Consider the following 21,032-nt stretch of genomic DNA (forward strand, 5'->3'; position numbering starts at 1 on the left):
AGATGGGAAAGGAAAACTCTCTATTTCTCTATCTATTTGGCAAATTCGCTAAAATTCCTCAGGATCCTAAACTAGGGGATAGATATCATTTTGGCACATAGATGAAGCAGGTGCCTGGCATGGTTGTCAAGAATATGGAATCTTTGAACTATGAGACAGTAAGCTTGTAGCCTAATATTATTCCAATGGAGAGAAAGAGGACCCTTAAGCTTGTAGCCTAATATTTTTCCAGTGGAGAGAAAGAGGACTCTTTTTGGAAAGGGTTCTGTCCAAGGTCAGGTGGGGAATTAACATAACAAGAAGAATTATACTTCAGCATGGGTTCCTTCTTCTGTGTTCCAAAGGCTCTCACCACAGCCCACACCATCCAGATCTCACTTATGGCTTTACTACATTCCCTGAAGTGCCTCTTTGCAGGGGTCCCAGGTGTGAATATAACGTGCCCACTTGGCTTGGCCATCCTCCACCTGTTTGTCACTCATCCAACTGTCAGTCCCCGTCCCCATGTTTTTTTTTTTTTTTTTTTTTTTTTTGGCGTAGTGAGTTTCACCAGGCAAAGTCTGAGGTGTGGAATGCAACCAGAAGCATGCTGCTTGCTGTGGGCAATGGAATGTGAGTGGAAGTCACAGGTCACTTCAGAATGGAGGCCTTCAGGTAAGCCTGCTTTACTGCTGTATCATCAACAAGGGCTGGTGCTGAAAAGGCCTTGAAAAGGGACAATCTGTCCTGCCCTCCAGGAGAGCTCATGGCCCAGTGAGGGAGGAAGACATGGAAGCAGTCATCATGTAGGGTGATTGGGGCTGGGCCAATGCTATGTCTCAGCAGGAGGGGGCAATGAAGGATGCAGTCAGCTCTGCTGGGGGCAGGGGTTAGAGATGCCTATACTAAAATGCAAATATCTTTAGTTGGGTCTTGAAGGACATGTTATGTTCTCCAGGTAGGCAAAGCATACATGGAAATTCCAGGTGAGAGAACTCTACTCTGGTTTTTTTTCTTGTGGTCTTTGTCTTACTCTGCTCTTTGTAATAGTGTCATGTATCTGCCTGGTCTCCTGCAGGCCATTTGCTGCTGTACGTAACAGCTGTGTGCCTCAGTTTCCTCATCTGTCAAGGAAGTATAATTATAATGCTTCCTCATTAGAGTTGTTTTCAGGATTAAATTGTTTAATATGTATGGATATATATGAAGCATATGAGATGATGTCTTACACATGGTAAGCAATCAGTAAATGTTACAGTACAATATATTTAATGGATGCTCAAAAATGTTTTCCTCATTAAAGGGCTCCTCAGCTTTAAGTGACTTCTGTCACCTAAAATAAAAACTATTTTGGCTGTTGGAAGTCTCTAGCAGCCTATTATCTACTCTCAAAAAGCATCCCTCCCCTGAATTAACTAATTCTCTGATCTGGATTGGTATCACTCAATGATTAGCAGGGATTAGAGGAGCACCTACTACTAAAAGTCAGGGAGACACAAGAAACGATAGGACTAAGAACTGACCCTCAGACTTAGGGCCAGCTGGGGAAACCCAATGTATGCTTGGGTCCAATAAAAAAGATACACCATAGGATGACCCTACCTTCCAGCTTATAGGTGCTTTGATATAAAGAGCATCATGGCCAGAAGGGTGTGGGAGGGGAATTATCTGACTGTGCAGAGATTCTCGTGGATTCTCAAATGGATTTTCCAGAAAGTGCTTCATACAAACACACATGGCAGGAGAAGATGTGGGATTGCAGAGCTGCAAAGATGGCATTGTGCAAGGCAAACCCCAAGTCTCTCCATGAATTCTTTGTCTTCCATTAATTCTTTGAGACATGGAAAGTAGATTTCTAGGTACCATGGGAAATTAGGCATACTGCTGAGGGTGGTCCAGAAATAACAGCATGCTTACTGGAGTGCTGGGAAGATTAGAGGTGACAGAGGCTCCAAGGAGGAGTGACAACTGAAGCACCACATCAGAGAATGCTGAACTGAAGTCAGGAGGAAGGCAGGCCTGAGAACATGGGCTCATGGGCTCCCTACTTTGGTGACCGTGAAAGACCCATTTACAGATTGGGATTTTGGCAGCAATGGAAATTTCAGATTTGTGTGTCATCTCTTTGACTCAATGTTTTTATATGTTGCTTCCTGTTTATTAACTTCGATTTCTTATAACTTTGTGATGAGACAGTTGGAAGGCATGCCTAGCTCTCATATTGCATACATTGCCAGAAGGGCTAGATGGAGCATGTATGGAAGAAAGAATATGCCAATAAAAGCATTAATCAATGAAACATCATCAGAAGAGTTCATGGAAGAATGCACTGGCAAAGAAGCTACACACAGACATCTACCCAGAGACTCTGAGGTTGAGTATAAGTAAAGTTTAAAAATGATGTAGAACTCAGAGGGAAAAGGAGTGTGGTGGAAGACTTCAAGGAAGAGGTGGTTCTTTACTGGGCCTTGAAGGATGGCTTGACTTTTGATATATGGAAGGAGAAGAAATGGTATTCTAAGATGAATGTGATGATTAATTTTTATGTGTCAACTCGACTGGGCCATGGGGTGCCCAGATATTTCAAGGAATAGTCAACTAATTAATGCCCCTACTACTAGCTTTGTATCCCCCAAATTCATTCTTCACACAGCAGCCAGATCAAAGTTCTTTAATGGCTTCTTGTTGCACTTATCTGAGTTGCTGTGTGATATGGTTCCTGCCTTCCTCTTGAACCTCATCTCATCAGCCCCCAGCTCACTGAGCCTTTTTTACTCTGCCTAAGACTCAACAAGCTCTTTCTTTTCAGGGTATTTGCCTGTGCATTTCCTCTGCCTAGTTGGTCTCATGGCTGGCTCCTTTCTAAACTTCAGGTCTCAGCCTAGATATCATCTGTTGAGAGAGGCCTCGCTGATGACTCTATCCAGCATTGCTCACCCTCCTCCCCATTATTTTCTGTCATTACTTGCTGTCATTACACTATTTATTTTAAACACTAATAACAATTTATAATTTAATGAATGAACAAATGAACTAACTAATTAACTAAGATATTTACTCTCTGTCTCACCCACTGGAAAGTAAACTCCACAAGAAGAGAGGCCTCTATTCATCATTGTATCACCAGTGTCTTAGTCTATTTTCTGTTGTTATAACTGAATATCTGAGACTGGGTCATTTATTAAAAAAAAAAAACAAATTTATTTCTTTCAATTTTGGAGGCTGGGAAGTTCAAAATCAACGGGTTGCATCTGGTGAGGGCCTTCTTGCTGGTGGAGACTCTGCAGAGTCCTGAGGTGGCACAGGGCATCACATGGATAGGAATTGCATGAGAGAGAACAAAACTGGCTTTTATAATAGACACACTCTTGTGATAACCAACCCACTCCTGTGATAACCCATCAATCAATTTTATTCATTAATCCTTGAGTGGATTAATCCATTTATGAAGGCATAGCCCTCATGACCCAATTACCTCTTAAAAGTTCCACCTCTTCATAATGTGACATTGGTGATTGGGTTTCAACATAAGTTTCAGAGGGGGCAAACGTGCAACATGGCAGCCACACATGGTAGATACCTCATAAGCATCACATAATTCATCATGAGAGGTACAGCAGTGCCCAAGGCAAGGTCTCTGTCCTCAGGAATCTCATGGTTGAGTAGCGAGAGGCCAGGAGTCATGGTTCAGTAGGCTTGCAACCCAGTCTAACCTAATTTAAGGGAAGGTTGGAAGAGCTTCCTGGAAAAGGGGATGCATGAGGCAGGCCTCAAAAGGACTGAGGGCTGTTAATTAGCCTGATAAATTAAGAGAAGGGTCTTTTAGAAAGTAGAAGTGCCATGCATAAAGGATCAGAGGGGTGAAAATAGGGTTAAGGCCAGTCTAGAATGACAGCAATGCAGGATATGAGTTGCAACAGTAAGAGATGGGGTGAAAATAGAGCAAGGGCCAGATCACCCAAGACCTGTCATGTCACTCTAAGAAGATTGCACTTGGCCTCGCATCAGTAGGTTGTCATTGACTGAGTTCAAGAGTTTTGTAGCAGAACAGACTTAAGGTAATTCCTTCTGGGTATCATGGTGAGGTGGAGGACCTTTGGTTAAAGGATCTTATATCTGTTCCTCATTGGCTGCATAGATTTCTCTTCTCCATGGCTCTCAACTCCATTACTGTCTAATAGACTGCAGAAGACTGTAGAAAGGGAATGAGAAGGAAGAATATTTACAGTAGAGAACTTTGGACATGGAAGTAATTCCTGGGATGAAGAGAGAGTAGCAGAGGGTGGAGTGGAAAAAGCACTGAAATAGGAGTCAAGAACCCTGGTTCTGTCACTAGTTACTGTATGGCCTCGGATAACTCATTTCATCTCCCTGGGCTTTGATTTCTCCATATGGAAAATGGGGCTTTGGGCTTAATCTGGTAATTCACCAAAAATGCCCAGCCTTACAGAATCATACTGGTGGTGTGATTTTAGGCACCATGATCTTGAAGTAGGATGTATTTTGTTTGTCTGACTTAAGCCATATTCTATAAATGGCTCCTATGCATCTCCTTTACTCCCCTTCTCAAGGGAACAGACCTAGTGTGTGTCTATGTATCAGTACTTTGATAGGCACTGGAGATGAAACAAAGACAGGCCCAGTTTCTCTATTTTCACGAAGCCTGTGGTTTAGCACTGGAAAACTTATTTTAAAAAAATCACACAAACAATGTAAAATTACAGCTGTGATTAGAACAACAGAAGTAGCACACAGCATGAAGAGAGTCATTCGAAAGGAAGTCAGAAAAGCCTGTGACAGTTCTGGAGGCTGGGAAGTCCAAAATCAAGGTGCTGCTTCTGGTGAGGGCCTTCTAGCTGGTGGGGACTCTCTGCAGAGTCCCAAGGTGGCATAGGGCATCACATGGCTAAGGAGTGCAAAACACAGAATGAAACTGGCTTTTATAATAGACCCTCTCTTATGATAACTCCTTGCAGTAGTGCCACTTGGGGGAGATCTGAAGGATGAGTCAGAGATAACTGGGCAGAGAGGGGAAGGTAGCAAGTGCCAGGCAGAGGGAACAGCATTATTCAGAGAGACAGGGCAAAGGCTGGTGTGGCTGGAGCAGGGAGAGGAGCCTGGCAAAGGATGAAGCTGGACAGGGGACTATTGAAAATACTGCATGGGCAGAGCCTAGGGAATCAAGTTAGTCAGACATTGGTCCTTTGGTTGCTGAATGGTGGGGGTTTCTGACGGTCCTGCAGGAGGAGGGAGGATGTGAGGGGACATTTGGTGTAGGTGTGCTTGAGATGAGGAAGTATTTTCAATATTCTAACAATCCTTATGGCTACATGGGTGTGTTCCATCTGACCATTAGTGACTGGAACAAAGAGTTGGACAGAGACCCAACCAACCATGAGGACCTAGAGAACATAGAGTTTTGCCCATATCCTGACAATATCGGGGAGCCACTGCTGGGGCCAAGGAGGTTGGTGAGAGGACCACAACTGGATTTTACAGAACTGAAATTAAGGTCAGGAGAGCAAGGTTCTAACTTCAGCCTCAGAACTGAATTGGGGGCCAAAAATCAGTATTTAAGATAGACAGTATGTTTCTGCAATATTTTAGAAAATTTCAAAGTAATGCAAAAAAAATTCAATTGTGGCAAAATACCAACATTTTCAATAAAGACAGCATTTAATCCTACACTTTCATGACTCAACCTCACTTTCTTCAACCCAATTTACGCCCTGTCGGATTCTGTCTTCGTGTAAATTTTTGCTATTTTGTTCATCATGGACATATTTTGCATTCATTTAATAATAGTGTATGAAAATAGTATTTATCTTGATTGCTGAGTATTTAGGGTGGCTCCATAAATTTTGTGCCTGGCCCTAATTTGGAAGCACTCTGATTTTGAAGTGATGACTTGGTCTGTGGATGTGGAGGCTCAGAGGGGCCAGTGTGGATGTAGGGAGTCATGGGGTTGGGGTGCAGATGAGAGATGCGACCAGATTGTCTGAATGTGGCGGGGCAGGAATGATGCTCCCCCCTCTTCTGGGGGATTCTGAGGAGGGGGTGCAAGGGGGAAGTTCTGCGTGGCTGCCAGCCAGGCTTGTGAGCCAAGTGTCCACCTCCCTTGACGAGGCTGTTGGGGAGCCATTTTCCCAGGAGAGTGGGAAGCATCTGCAGGCTGCAGCTGGGAGGAACCAGATGTCCAGATGGACTGGACATCCATCTAGGGCCTTGGACACAGGCTAGAAGACCTTCCCATGATGTGAGGTCAGAGTCACGTGGGACCTGAGTCCTGGGGACACAGATAGGGTTGCCAAGACAAGGTCAGGTCAGAAGCATATCAGAAAGCAGGGGATGGCGAAAGGCATTGAAGAGGGCTAATGATTAACAGCAAAATCAACAGCCAACACCATAGACATCTCAACTGGTTTAGCTTACCAAATTCTGACTGAAAAAATTTGAGGAAACTTTACATTGGGTGTCAAAACTGTTGCACACAGATCAGCTATAGGCAAGAGCAGAGTCTCAATGGAAATTTTATTTTATTTCTTAAAAACTGATGTTTACTTCTTATTAAGATGAAGGTTGAGCATCTTTTAAACAAATTTCAATAGCTTTAGGGGTACAAGTGGTTTTTGGTTACATGAATGAATGTATAGTGATGAAGTCTGGGTTTTTAGTGTACCTGTCACCCGAACTGGTACATTATACACAATAGGGGATTTTTTTTGTCCCTTATCCCCCTCCCATCCTTCCACCTTCATGGCTTTTTACCAGTACAATCCTAAAGACAACGTACCATCAAAGCAATAGCTACCAAGAGGTGGATGTGGTTGAGTCAAAGCAAAAGCAGACTGGTCAAGAGCAAAGGTCATGGCAACAGTTTTTTGGGCTTCTCACAGCAGTTTGCATGTTGACATTCTTGAAAGCCAAAGAATAATAACATCTACTTATTATGGTAATGTTTAGAGAAAGCCAAAGCTTTAGCAAAAGTGCTCAGAAGAGCTTCACCAGAGAGTCCTTCTCCAGCATGACAACGTTCCTGCTCATTTCTCTCGTTAAACAATGGTAATTTTGCCAGAGTTTTGATGAGGAACCATGAGGCATTTATCTAATTTGGCCTCTTGTGACTTATTGTATTTACTAATCTTAAAAAATTTGTAAAGGGCGCTCATTTTTCTTCAGTTAAAAATGTAAAAGTGACTTCATTGACATGGTTAAGTTGCAAGGACCCTCAGTTCTTCAGGGATGGACCAAATGGCTGACATCATTGCTTATAAAAATGTCTTGGACTTGATGCATCTTATGTTGAGAAATAAAGTTTATATTTTTAATTTTTATCTTTTAATTCCATTTTTACACTTTTATTGCAGTCCCTTCATGCTTATTAGTTGAAGGACAATGAACAGATGTATTCCTTTTTTTTCTATTCTTTAAAAAAATTGTACATAAAGATGTACATAGTTTTGGGGTACTTGTGATAGTTTAATATATTCATATAATTTGTAAGTATCAAATCATTGTACTTGGCATACCCATCACCTTAAATATTTTTTTCTTCATTCTAGAACTATTACAATTCACATCTTCTTGCTATTTAAAAATGTAATGATAGAATGTTATAAACTATAGTCACCCTAGTGATCTAGCTAACCCTAGGTCTTATTTCTTCTATCAAAGCATGTATTTGTACCCATTAATCAACTTCTCTTCGTTCTTCTTCTCCTCTCTACCATTGCCTGCCTTGTTTATCTCCCACGTATGAGTGATTTGTTTGAGTTTCTTGTGGATTCTAGATACTAGTCCCTTGTCAGATGTATAGTTTGGAAATATTTTCTCCTATTCTTTAGGTTGTCTATTTATACAGCTGATTATTTCTTCTATTGTTCAGAGGCTTTTTAGTTTGATTAAGTCCCATTTCACATGTGATATTTGTCTTTCTGTGCTTGGATTATTTCACTTGACATAATGATGTCCAGTTCTCTCCATGCTGCTGCAAATGACAAGATTTTATTCTTTCTTATGGCTGAAAAATATTCCATTGTGTGTGTGTGTATATATATATGTGTGTGTATATATACATATATCTATATGTATATATATATATATATTTATATATCTATGATACATAGATATATGTATATATACAATTAGAAAATAAGAGAGAGATATATATTTTTTTCTTTGTCCATTTATTTTCTTTATCCATTTATTCATTGATGGGCAGTTTGGTTGATTCTTTATTTTGACTGTTGTAAATACTGCTGCAATAAATATGGGAGTGCAGTTTTTTTTGGACATATTGATTTGCTTTGTTTTGGATATAGACCCAGTAGTTGAATTGCTGAGTCATATGGTAGTTTTATTTTTAGTTTTTTGAGGAAACTCCAAACTGTTCTCCATAATGGCTGTGCTAATTTACATTTCCACCAACAGTGTACGAGAGTTCTCCTTTCTCTGCATTCTTGCCAGTATCCATTTTTGCCTGTCTTTTTGATAAAAGCCATTTTAACTGGAGTGATATGGTATCTCATTGTTATTTTGATTTGCATTTCTCTGATGATTACTGATGTTGAACATTGTTTTTTATATACTTGTTGGCCATTTGTATGTCTTCTTTTGGAAATGTCTACTCAGATCATTTGCCCATTTTTTATTTGCCCATGTTTATTTGCTATTGAATTGTTCGAGCTCCTTATATATTCTGATTATTAATCTGTTGTCAGTTGGGAGTTTACAAACATTTTCTCATGCTGTGGGTTGTCTCTTCACTTTGCTGATCATTTCTTTTGCTGTGCAGAAGCTTTTTAACTTAATATAATTCTATTTGTCTATCTTTGCTTTGGTTGCTTGTGCTTTTGAGGTCTTACACAAAAAAATCTTTGCCCAGACCAATGTCCTGTAGAGTTTCTTCAATGTTTTCTTCCAGTAGTTTCAAAGTTTCAGGTCTTAGATTTAAGTCTTTAATCCATTTTGATTTGATTTTTGTATATGGTAAGCGATAGAGGTCTAGTTTCATTCTTCTGCATGTAGATATCCAGTTTTCCCAGCATCATTCATTGTTTTTAAATGTGTTTAATTTGTATCTGTGTTCCCTATTCTGTTCCATTGGTGTATTTGTCTGTCCTTATGCCAGTAGCACACTGATTTGGTTACAATCACTTTGAAATAAATTTTGAAGTCAGGTAATATGATGCCTCCAGCTTTGTTCTTTCTGCTCAGGACTGCTTTGGCTATTAAGGGTCTTCTGTGGTTCCAGATAAATTTTAGAATTTTTTTCCTATTTCTGTAAAGACTATCATTGGTATTTCAATAGGGATTGCATTGAATCTATAAATTGCTTTGAGTAATATGGTCATTTTAACACTATTAATTTTTTAAATCCATGAGCTTGGAATATCTTTCTTTTTTGTTTGTGTCTGCTTCAATTTCTTTCATTAGTGTTTTATAGTTTTTTTTGTATAGATTTTTCACTTATTTGATTAAATTGATTACTAGGTATTTTATATTCTTTGTAGCTAATGCAAATAGGATTGCTTTCTCGATCTCTTTTTCATATTGTTTGCTACTGGCATATGTCATTGCTACTGATTTTTGTATGTTGATTTTGTATCCTGCAACTTTACTGAATTTTTTTATTCGTTCTAACCGTTTTTGGCGCATTCTTTAGATTTTTCTAAGTATAAGACCATGTCATCTGTGAATAAGGATAGTTTGACTTCTTTCTTTCCAGTTGGAATGCCCTTTATTTCTTTGGAAGCTCTGGTATTGGGTGCATAGGTATTTGTAATTGTTATATCCTTTTACTGAATTGGACCCTTTATCATTATGTGATGACCGTTTTTGTCTCTTTTCACAGTTTTTGATTTGAAGTCGATTTTTTCTGATATAAGTATAACTACTTCTGCTCCTTTCTGGCTTCTGGTTGCATGGATTATCATTTTCCACCCTTTCACTTTTAGTGTCTGTGTCTTTATAGGTTTTCTTATAGGCAGCACATAGTTGAGTCTTGTTTCTTTATTCATTCAGCCACTATGTCTTTTAATTAGGAACTGAATCCACGTACATTCAGGGATAATATTCAGCGTTATTATTTAGTAAGGGTTTACTATTGACATTTTGTTGCTTGTTTTCTGGTTGCTTTGTAACTCTTCTCTTCCTTTCTTCCTGTCTTTCTTTGTGGTTAAGTGATTCTCTGGTAGTATGTTTTAATTCATTGCTTTTTATTTTTAGTGAATCTATTATAAGTTTTTACATTGTGGTTATCATGAAGCTTACAAAAAACATCATATAGATATAACAAGTTATTATAAGGACATGACAACTTATCTTAGATCACAAAGAAAAGAATAGAAACAAAAAAAAATTTTTAAACCTACACTTTACTCCCTCTCCCATTTTGACTTTTATTTGTCTCAACTTACATATTTTCATATCACCCATTTCTTAACAATTTGCTGTAGCTATTATTGTTTTGATGTATCTGTCTTTTGGCCTCCATACTAGAGTTATGAGTGGATTGCACACCGTAATTACAGTATTAGAGGGTCCTGGGTTTGTCTGTGTACTTAATTTTACCTGTAACTTTTATGCCTTCAATTTTTTTTTTGCACTTTAATTTTAATTTTAATTTTTTTTAATTTTTATTTATTTATTTTTTTTACTTTCACATTGAAGAACTTCTCTTAGTACTTCTTGTCTGATGGGTCTGGTGGTAGTGAATTCTCTCAGCTTTTGTTTGTCTGGGAAAGACTATCTCTCCTTCATATTTGAAGAACAGCTTCGCTGAATGCAGTAATTTTGAGTGACAGTTTTTTTTCTTTCAGCACTTCAGAGTTTAATTCCTTTTCCTCCTGGCCTGTAGGATTTCCATTGACAAGTCTGTTGCTAGACAAATTGAGGCTCCTTTATATAATATTTGCTTATTTTCTTTTATTGCTTTTGGGATCTTCTCTTTGTCCTTGACCTTTGAGAGTTTAATTATATATGCCTTGGCATAGTCTTACTTAGGTCAGATCTTTCTGGTATTTATTTTCTGACCTTCCGATACATAGAAATTTGTCTCTTTCTCAAGTTTTGGGAAGTTTCTTTTTTTGTTTGTTTGAGTAAGGCTTTTTATCTCTCACTCTTGTTGAACTCTCTTTGAATACTAAGAATTCTCAGATTTGGCCTTTTGATGTAACTTTTTACATCTTGTAGATAATCTTTATTGCTTTTCATTCTTTCTTTCTCCTCTGACTGTGTATTTTCAAAAGCTTATCTTCAAGCTCACTCATCTTTCCTTTGCTTGATCCATTCTGTTGTTGAGAGCTTCTAATGAGTTTTTGAGTTCAGTAAACATAGTTCCCAGTTCCAAGATTTCTTTTTGGTTTTTACAATTTTTTTCAGTCTCTTTGTTAAGTTTCTCTGATAAGTTTCTGAATTGCTTTTCTGTGTTTTCTTGGAGATCACTGAGTTTCCTTAAAACTACTGTTTTGAATTTTTGGTGAAAGAGATAACATTCCACCATCTCTTTAGGGTCAGTTGCTGGTTCCTTGCTTTGTCCATTTGAGGAGATCATGGTTCCCTGTTTGCAGTTGCTTCTTATGGATGTATGTTTATGTCTTTGTATTGAAGGATTATTTGTTTCTGTCTTCCCTGGTTGGCTTGTTTTCGTTTTTATTGGATATATTTGTTTAGAGATTGTTCACCACTAGGCCACTGACTCATTTTCAACTCTAGGTAGTACCTTAAGCCCAGGTTTGCCTTGGCTCTAATAAATGATCTAAGCACTGCCCTTCCTGACAGGGAGATTTTAAAGGTGATACCTCAGCAGTGCAGGAAGGCTGACTAGGGATTCATTCCCAGAAGAGCTGTGGTACAAATCTCCTGCAGTGTGATGCTGTTGTAGGTACTGCCTCCCCCTTTTCTCTGCCTCTCCTCAGGGATGGTTCTCCTCTCAGACGCTTGTGATGCTTTCTATGAGTTAAGGTAGAGAGAGGTCTCCTGCCAGAGAACCCAAGATGGTGGAGAAGTTGGTTGCTCTTCTCAATCTCACCTTTTGCTGTATGGAAACAGTGAGTTGGAGAACAATTTTCGGCATACTTGCTGCTGGGCAGAATGAGGGGAAGGGCATCATGGATGTGAGAGTCCAATTCTTTTACTGTTTTCTTGGAGTTTTTTCGCTTCCCTGCAGCCCTCAAAACTGTTTCATCTTCATCTTTGAGTGCTGGGTTATTTCTGATGATAATCTTGGCACTATGTATTTCTTTTTGATTTTCTGTTGGTGGGAAGGGTGGTGGAAGTATGTGAAACTAGCTTGCTTCTATGCTACCATTTTGGAACTGGAACTCTCAGGCATTCTTAAATATTTCTAAACCTTAGCTTTCTCTTCTGGAGAATGGGGGTAATAAATAAAGCTGCCTTTCAGGACTTTTGGAAGGACACACTGTATTTAACTCATGGAAAGTGATTGGCACACTGCCAGACAAAGAGAAGGGGCTCAAATGTACCAGTTTTGATTCTTTTCACAATTCTACAGTTGAGTTGGTTTATGTCCAACCCACCTAATAATTTTTGGTAGATAAAATGAGACAACAGATGGGAAAACATTTTTGGAATGTATAAATTGATCTTTTAAAAGTAGTGATTTTTCTAAATCTTAAAAGAAAATCATTTGCAAAGGTTGTTTCATCTGTATATGGCTAGTGGCTTTAACATGTGCCTTTGAACAAGGGTAGAAAGCAGGTAAAGAGACAAGGAAAGGTCACCAGGAGGGTGCAGGGTTCTAAGCTGAGAGTCGAAGGAGCGAAAAGAGTCTGCCCTTTCTGAGGAAAAGAGCAGATAGAATCATTTGGGTAGGAAATCCTGGCTAAAGGCAGATTCCAGAGAACTCTGGGTGGTAGGTGAAGACCTCAGGCTTTAACCAGCAGGCAATGGACATGAAACTAATCGCAGTGACACCCAAGTGTCTCTAGCTTCTCCATAGCCCTTTGATCTGCCAAATTGTGAGTCTGTTTCTCTGACTATGTGTGTTAACATATTGCACAAAGCTCAGAAGCGTTTCAGGTAGATCTTGAGGGCCTGACAGAAAAAGCTGGTGAAGGCCATGAAGGAAGGGAGCCTGTGCCCTGGAAGTGACTCAGCCTGTGCAGGGAAACATTGCCCAACAGAAGGCTTGGTGCCCAGCCCTCAGCCTTCTGTGACTGACTCTATGTGATGGAGAGTTGGGTCTCTACCCATTAGAGAGGTGGAGTGGGGTAGGTAGGGGGTCCTGCAGGGTGCTTCTAAGGCTCAAGGATGAAATCTGCCCCATAAGATGTGATAGGCCCATGGATCCTCTGCTTAGACCTTGATTACACTCTGAAGACCCACCCTGGTAGAGATACTTGATCTGGATTTTGAGATTTTTAGGTAGGGGTGGGGAAGTGGGAAGGGATAAAAGTTTGCTAAGTACCTTTAATGCTCATAATCATTCTCTGAGGTGCCTGTGGTTTACAAATGAAGTCCCTGAGATTGATAGGCTAAGAAACTCCCAACTCCAGTTTCAGACATGGGGAAGCATTATAATGTGATGAGAAGAATGTGTTAGAAGTCAGGCAGAAGTGGGTTTAGACTCCCTTATTACTATCGATTTGGTTGCTTATCTGTAAGCTCCTGGGCAAATAACTTCACCTCTTTGTGCCCTCATTTCACAATTAAAAATAGGAATAGACACACCCTTTATTATAAGAGTGATGTTACAATGATCTGCGGTAGCACAATTAAGGTATATAGTGCCATATGTGGGAAATGGTAAGAAGTGGATAAGGATTAACTGATGATTGTTTCTTTCAGAGTTGAATGGTATGGGAGGACTAGAACATAGACAGGGACATAAATTCAAGAAAGGTCTCTCTGGGGAAGAGACATTTCAATTGAGATAAGAGGGAGCCAGCATTATGATTATTATGGAATGAAGGATTTATTATAGTTGGAGCAGTAGCTGGACATATTTAAGAAAAAGAAACCCAGCACATCCAGCCACCAAGGTAAGGCCGTGAGAGATCGTGGAGAAGGTGTTGGAATACTGCTGCCTCTGTGCAGCGTGCACCTCTCTGGGCCTACAGCCATGCCTCTGGAGGTGGGCCTTAGGCAGATGTTGGTCAGCAAGACCTGCCATTAGAAAGGCAAGCTGGGCACAGAACAGAAGAGCATGGGGACAAGCAGAGATGCTCCAGGTACTTCTGTGCCTGCCCATCAGCATATCTGACTATGATGAGCTTTCAAGAATGCCAACTGCTGCTTTACTTCCTACCTTCCAAAGCTTGTGCAAGTTCCTATTTTGGCCAACTCTCTCCCAGAACCATGCAACAGGGGGATTCTGAGAGCTACAGTTTCATCTTATCCAGTTGACAGCACAATTATGACAATGCTAGTACATTATTTCTTATGATAGGAGAAACTTGAGGGAGAAGTTTGGGATGGAGAAAAACAGTTCTGTTATGGACATACTTCATTTGATATGTATGTTTAAGATGGCCTCAGTGACCCCTGTGTCCTGCTGTTCATGCCCTCTGTAACTCCCTATCCTTGACTGTGGGCTGGATTTAATTACAAACTCCTAGCAAGCAGAATTTGGCAGAGGTGATGGAACCTGAGATTAGCTTACACCCATGACTTCTGTTTTGGGTACTCTTTCTTGCTCTCTCATTCTCTTGCCCCAGAGCAGGGCAGTTGCCCCTCTGTTAGCTGCCTGTTGAGATACCCATATGGCAAGGAACTGGAAAAGGCCTGTGGCCAATGGCCAGTGAGGAACTGAGATCCTTGGCCCAATGACCTACCAGGAACAGAACCCTGCCAACAACCACATGGGAGAGTCTGGAAGCAAATTTTCCTTTGGTTACACCTTCAGATGAGATTGCAGCTCCATCCAGTAGCTTGACCATAATCTCATGGCAGAACGTCAGCTAGAAGCACCCAGGTAAGTGGCACCAGATTTCTCATTTACAGAAAATGTGACATAAAAAGTGTTGTTGTTTTAAACCACTAAATTTGGGGGGTAATTTGTGATACAGCAATAGATAATCAGTACAGACATTCAAATGAATATTTGTGCTTGGAGCTTAAGGGAGAGGTCAAAGGTGGAGTAAGTCTTTAGGAATCTTTAGTATTTGATGGCACTTAAAACCATGGAACTGGATAAGGTGATTAAAGTAGGAACAGTGATCAGAGGAGAGCAGAGCTCTGAGGAGTGAGCCTTGGGCTTGCCAGCATTCAGGTTTGGCCAAAGGAGGGAAATTTAGCAAAGCAAATGTGCATGAAGATGCCAAGGTGGAAGGAAGAAGAGCAGAAGGGTGTGGTGTCAGGAGTCGGGAGAAAATTGTGTCAAGGAGAGAAGTCTGTGCTGTGTGAGTTCAGTTAAGGTCAATACCTCTGAGAAGTGGCCATTGACTTTGACTACAGGGAGTTGGTTGGCAACCTGGACCAGCAGCTGGAGTGGAAGAGAAGCCCAGTTGGAGAGAACTGGGGAAAGCAGGGAGCAGGGAGGTAATTGTGTTCCTGAATAGGCATTAGGAGGTGTGTCCAAAAAATATGGACTTTCCTTTTCAATCCCACTAAAACTGTTTACTTTCCTGTGGTCTCTGGAGATGGGAGGCAGGAGAAGAAGACAAAGGGCTGAGTAGAGGGTGGCGTTAGGGAACTTGATTGACATAGCTGAAGCAAGTTTGATGGCAGAGCCAGGGGGCTCATGTGGTTTACATCCTATTTGGGTTAATTAGTTAATGAAATCACTTTTGCAAAATTATAAGAGAAATCTGACATGGTTGACTCCATCTTGCTTCTAGTCTCACAGGCTGCCTGTCTTCACTCATTCTTGGGCTTAGTCCAAGCTAACTTCAGGAAACATTTAGTTTATAGTATAAATGATAACAGGCCTTCCCCAAAACTCAACTACCTTTCTAAAGTTAATGAACGGCCACGAGGTTATGAGGATGTGAGGAGCCAGAATTCTGCTAAGGCGTAGACATAAACCATTACCAGTCATTATTCCGGAAGTCACAAGATATGCAACTTTCCCAATTACTCCTGCGGAGAACATCGCTATTGTAGATCTTAAAATTGGCCATTTGAGCTATCTTTTCAGGTTTCTGCATTTCTGACTACCGATGGCTCTACCTGGACCTTCCCTGACCTAACTTGTCCTGTGGCCCCCACCCAGAAGTAGAATCCCTGGCTTACCAAACTATCCTTGAAAAACCCTAGCCTCCAAATTTTCAGAGATTGATTTGAGTAATATCTCTGTCTGCCATGTGATGTGGCTGGCCTTGTGTCTATTAAACTGTTTCTTTATTGCAGTGTCACTGTCTGGTTTTGTCTGTGCAGTGGGTAAGAAGAACCCATTGGACACAGGCATTAAGATAGTTTCTTTGTATTGTCTGAACTAGAAATCTATCCTTCAGCCATTCAATACTCTGCACAGGGACTCTGCCAGGCAGTGATGATCCATCATCAAGTCAGACATGATGCAAAGGGGAGAGAATCCAGGGTCTGGAGAGGGACAGACGATTTCATAAACAGTATAGGACCTGTGAGTAGTCCAAGTGTAACAGAGTTGCATCCTAGCACTAAGGGAGAGAGAGAAAAAGGGCCCAAGCTTGCTGGAGGGTGTGAATGAAGACTTCCTGGAGGAGGTGGCCCCTAGTGGAGCTTAAAGACTTGTGGTTATTGTGATTATCAAATATTCCAGGCCTCTTCCTGCCCTGCCCTCCAACCCCACCTGCTATTTCTCCTCCAACTCTTCCCTTCCAAGTTGCCCACTGCTGTCCAGCTTTTCCCTTCCCCAAACATCTCTCCTTTCTCCTTCCAGTTATCTCCCTTGCCCTCCCCCTTTCTTTTCTCCCTCCTCCCTTCTCCACTAGCCTCCACTGCTCTTTTCTCCCCTTCCCTCCCCTTCCCTGGCCCAGGATGAAAGCCCTTCCACAGCCTCCCAGCTGATGAATTATGCATGCCTTTCAGCGGGTGTGCCTGGCATCCAATTAGGGCCTTGGCCAGGTTGATCACTTAGACAGATTAAAATGTAATTCATTGGGGTTGACATTTAAGCCCCAGTGTGAATGGCAGTGAGGAGAAGTAAATGCTCTCCGGGTACCTGGTGTGTATTTGGGGGTAGGGGAGGCTCTCAGCTACCTGTACTTGCTTAACTAATTCCAGCCTGGAGTAATGTCAGTATGCACACTGGGCCTCTGATGCACAGTGGAACGGGGGAAAGGTCCAAGGCAGGCTTTGAGCCAAGGCAGGCTTTAAAAAAATCAAAAAACTTTTTATTTAGAACTAATTTGAGATTTACGCAAGAGTAGTGATATTAGTACAGAGAGTTCCCATATGCCCGTCACTGAGCTCTCCCTCATGTTAACATCTTATGTAACCATGGCACAAGGATCAAAACTAAGAAACTGATGAGGGCACAATACCATTAACTAAACTACTAACGTTTTTCCCATTTCACCCAGTTTCCCACCAGGGTCGTTTTTCTGTTCCAGGATCCAGGCCAGGAGCCCACATTCTAAAGCAACCCTGTGGGATCGTGCCTCTCCAGAGACAGCAATTCCTCCCTGATCCTCAGACCAGCATTTCTCAAACTTTAGGGTCCAGAGAGTTATCAGGGATTTTGTTTAAAGGACATGTCCTTCCCTAGACATTCTGATGCAGCGAGTCTTAGGTAGAACCCTGGCACATCCTTAACAAGCATCCCCAGCCAGACACACACTCCCAGCTAACTGGCTGGTTCCTGGATTCTTTGTAAGTCAGGTCTCAACTTGTAGATTTCCTTCATCCCCTGGCTTAGCCTCAGAAAACAGCAGCGTTACCCCCACCAGCAGCTACTACCAGACCCTGGGGAGATGGCTGGACTAACACAAAATCCTGATTTTGACCACTGGGTCGGACACATCATCTGCCAGGCCTAACCCCCTGGTTAAATCCTACTTGAAGAGGAGAGAAAGTGACATTTACCTGCCAGTCACAGATACATACATATTTTCATGTAATCTAAACAGTAACTGCTGTAAGTAGATACTATTTCCCCCATCTTATAGGTGTGGAAACTGAAAAAAGTGATATTAAGGGTAGTGATATTGCCAGATTTTGCAAATAAAAATATTAGAGCCCTAGTAAAAGTTGAACTTTAGATAAGACAATTCTGGAGACATACTTATATTTTTAAAAGTTGTCATCTATTGGAAATTCGCATTTAACTGGACCTCCTGTATTTTATCTTGCAGCCCTGATGAAGTGATAAGTCCGTGGCTGCAGAGCTCGTCAGCAGGCCCGGATGTGGATCTCACTCTGATGTCTACAGCGCAGGGTACCCTGTGCTCGCCAGCTCAATGCCTGCCTCGCCTAGTGAGCTGCAGGCAACATGAGGTGGGGGCTGTATGGATTTGTTTCCTGCTGTATGTCCAAGGCCTGGCACCATATGGCAGTAGACACTTAATAAATATTTGTTAAATAAATGAATGACTAAATGCATTCACGAAGGGACTCAATACTCTCTTTGTACCAGGGAAGGCTCCAGATGATGATGATTAAAAAGAAAGGCTGAGCTGACTAGGTTTAAACCACCTTTGCAAAATTATAAATTATAACTGAGGAAATTAGGACAGTGAAAGAAATCAGACCTAACTGACTCCATCTTGCTTCTAACTTTTAAGCTGTCCTTGCTCATTCCTGGGTATAGGCCAAACTAACTTTGGGAAGGGATTCAGTTCATGGTTTGACTCTGAAACAAAGTGGATAATAACCCTTTCCCAAAAAGACCCTCTTCTTGCCTGGGGACCAGTTTGCTTTTGCAGGACTAACTAATTAGCTACAGATTAGAAATCACAGTTTAGGGGCCATGCAACCTCTGGCTCCAAGAGTCTGAACCTTCCCAAATTGCTCCTGGGTATAACATCACTAATATAAAACCTAAAATCGGTGCTTGAGATATTTTGCAGATCCTGCACTCCATGAATCAGCTGACACCACCCAGACCCATAATCTGACTCAACCAGTTTCGCCATCCCACCCAGGAACAGAGAGAGCAAGAAAACCTCACTTTGACCCCCTATAATTCCATCTCCAACCTGACCAATCAGAACTTCCCACTTTTCAAGTTTCCACCTGCCAAATTATCTTTAAGAACTCTGATTCCCAAATGATTTTATTACTCAAATCAGGGAAATTGATTTGAGTAATAAAAAAACTCCAGTCTTCTGCACAACTGGTTCTGCCTTGCGTGAATTACTCTTTCTCTATTGCAATTCCTCTGTCTTGATAAATCTGCTCTGTCTAGGCAGTGGGCCAGGTGAACCCAGGGTGGTTACAAGGGCTGGGTGATAAAACTGCCTCTAGGTAGGCAAGAGGAGTTGGAGGTCTGTGGCCTCGTCCCCACCCTTGGGGGCTCAGTTCTTCCACACTGAACAATGGCAAGGAGCCCTTTTTGTCTCCACCTCTCAGGACCTCTGCTTTCTCAAAGGTGAAATGGGATTGTGTCTCTTCCAACTCTAGGCTTCTGTGAGTCTATGCTTTTTCTTCCTTAACCCCACCCTCTAGTAGGCAGAGAATATGGCCAGAGTAGAGGATTTGCTGCTGAACATGGCACATCTCCTTCCCAGGTCACTATTTCTTCTCCCTTGTCTTCTCCTTCCCCCTGCTCCTTCTCTTCCTCCTCTTCCTCTTCCGCTTCTTCCTCCTTCTCCTCCTCCTCCATGTCCTCATCCTCCATCTCATTCTCCTCCTCCTCTTTCTCTTCCTCCTCAACCTCCTTTTCCTATTCCTCCTCCTCCTCCTTCATGCCAACCTTCTGAGCACCCCCTTGATGCCTGGCCTTGCATTTTTTCTTCCTCGAATGCTCCCTTCCACCCTAGCAGATAAAATCAGAAGCCCAGAGAGACCCAGCACAGCACAGTTCCTCACAGACAAGGAAAGACGTTGGGAGCGCATTGTGTCTTTTAAAATAGACCTGTTGTCGTCGGAATGTATTTTTAGCCATGGGAGAGACTGGCATGCACTCAGTGCCACCATCTGCCAAAGGCAGTTGCTAGGCAACTGACACTGACGACAGCGAGGAGATGACTTCATGGAGGATCTGGGGACCCTGGTGGCCCAATCCCGCTTCCCTGTCTAATGCCTGCATGCCAACAGTCAGGCCCACGAGAATACACGCTCCTCTCCTTCTGGGAGGGGTGGGGAGTTGATTCAAGGCCTGTCAGCTGAGCACATTGGTTGCTGCACAGGTAACAAGGGACACTGAGCCATCACTATCACTGTGACTGGTAGATTTTCTATTTAGGAACTTCAGATGCAACTGTGGTCTAAGATGGGGGCTCTGAATTCAACTAGACCAAAGAATACACATTCCTTTCCCTTGCAGCCCCATAGGTACTGGTCTGAGTCCAGGCAGGAGCTGTTTGGAGGTAGCTGGCCCAGAGGAGGCTTCATAGACAAAGAGCAGGTCAGTGGCCAGGACCCCGGATTATGGCCCAGTTCTGTATTTTGCTCTCTTTGTGAGTTGATGAGTCTTTTCCCTTTCCTGGCCCCACTTTTTGTCACCTTCCAAGAAGGGATACTGCACCAGATAAAATACAATTATGGGAATAAAAAACAGAATAAGCCCATAATAGAAAACCTGTAAGCCAGATCTGGGTTTGCTCATGTGATACTTCAGGTAAGATACTGAAATTCTCAGTGCCTTTCTCTCTTTATCTGCAAACAATAGTAGTAACACTTTCATTGTGATGTGAGAATTAAAGCAGCACATGAAAGACATGCACCTTTGTTTCGGAGTATTTTGGAGCACAATAAATGGGTGAGTATTACTCAAATTCTGTAGCTAAGACTGTATGCTGTCCACCAAGATCATTTCTCCTCATCCTTATTAATAGACTTTAAGCTGGGCGTGTTTCCAGCCTCCCTTGTAGCTAAATTCTCACCAAAGGCATATGAAAGGAAAGGATGGGGGCAGCCTCTACTTCACTCACAGGAAAAATGTTTCCCTGAGTATCTTCTTTTCTCCTCTATCTAAGCCAGAACATAGATATACCTGGGACACAGTCTGA

General features: G+C 41.7%; 1 long non-coding RNA gene across 2 annotated transcripts in view; it reads left to right on the forward strand.

Annotated features, from left to right (window-relative positions):
• LOC108298174 overlaps positions 1 to 16,289 on the forward strand; it is a 28,021-nt gene extending 11,732 nt beyond the window's left edge. For both annotated transcript variants that reach the window (XR_001822471.2, XR_005198706.1), the window contains 3 exons: positions 541 to 654; positions 14,658 to 14,914; positions 16,079 to 16,289. This is a non-coding gene — a long non-coding RNA (uncharacterized LOC108298174). The remainder of the gene's footprint in view (positions 1 to 540; positions 655 to 14,657; positions 14,915 to 16,078) is intronic.
• The last annotated feature ends 4,743 nt before the right edge of the window (positions 16,290 to 21,032 follow it).

The sequence above is a fragment of the Cebus imitator genome, unplaced genomic scaffold (genome assembly GCF_001604975.1).
Source record: "Cebus imitator isolate Cc_AM_T3 unplaced genomic scaffold, Cebus_imitator-1.0 Scaffold905, whole genome shotgun sequence".
In the NCBI taxonomy this organism is placed as follows: Eukaryota; Metazoa; Chordata; class Mammalia; order Primates; family Cebidae; genus Cebus; species Cebus imitator.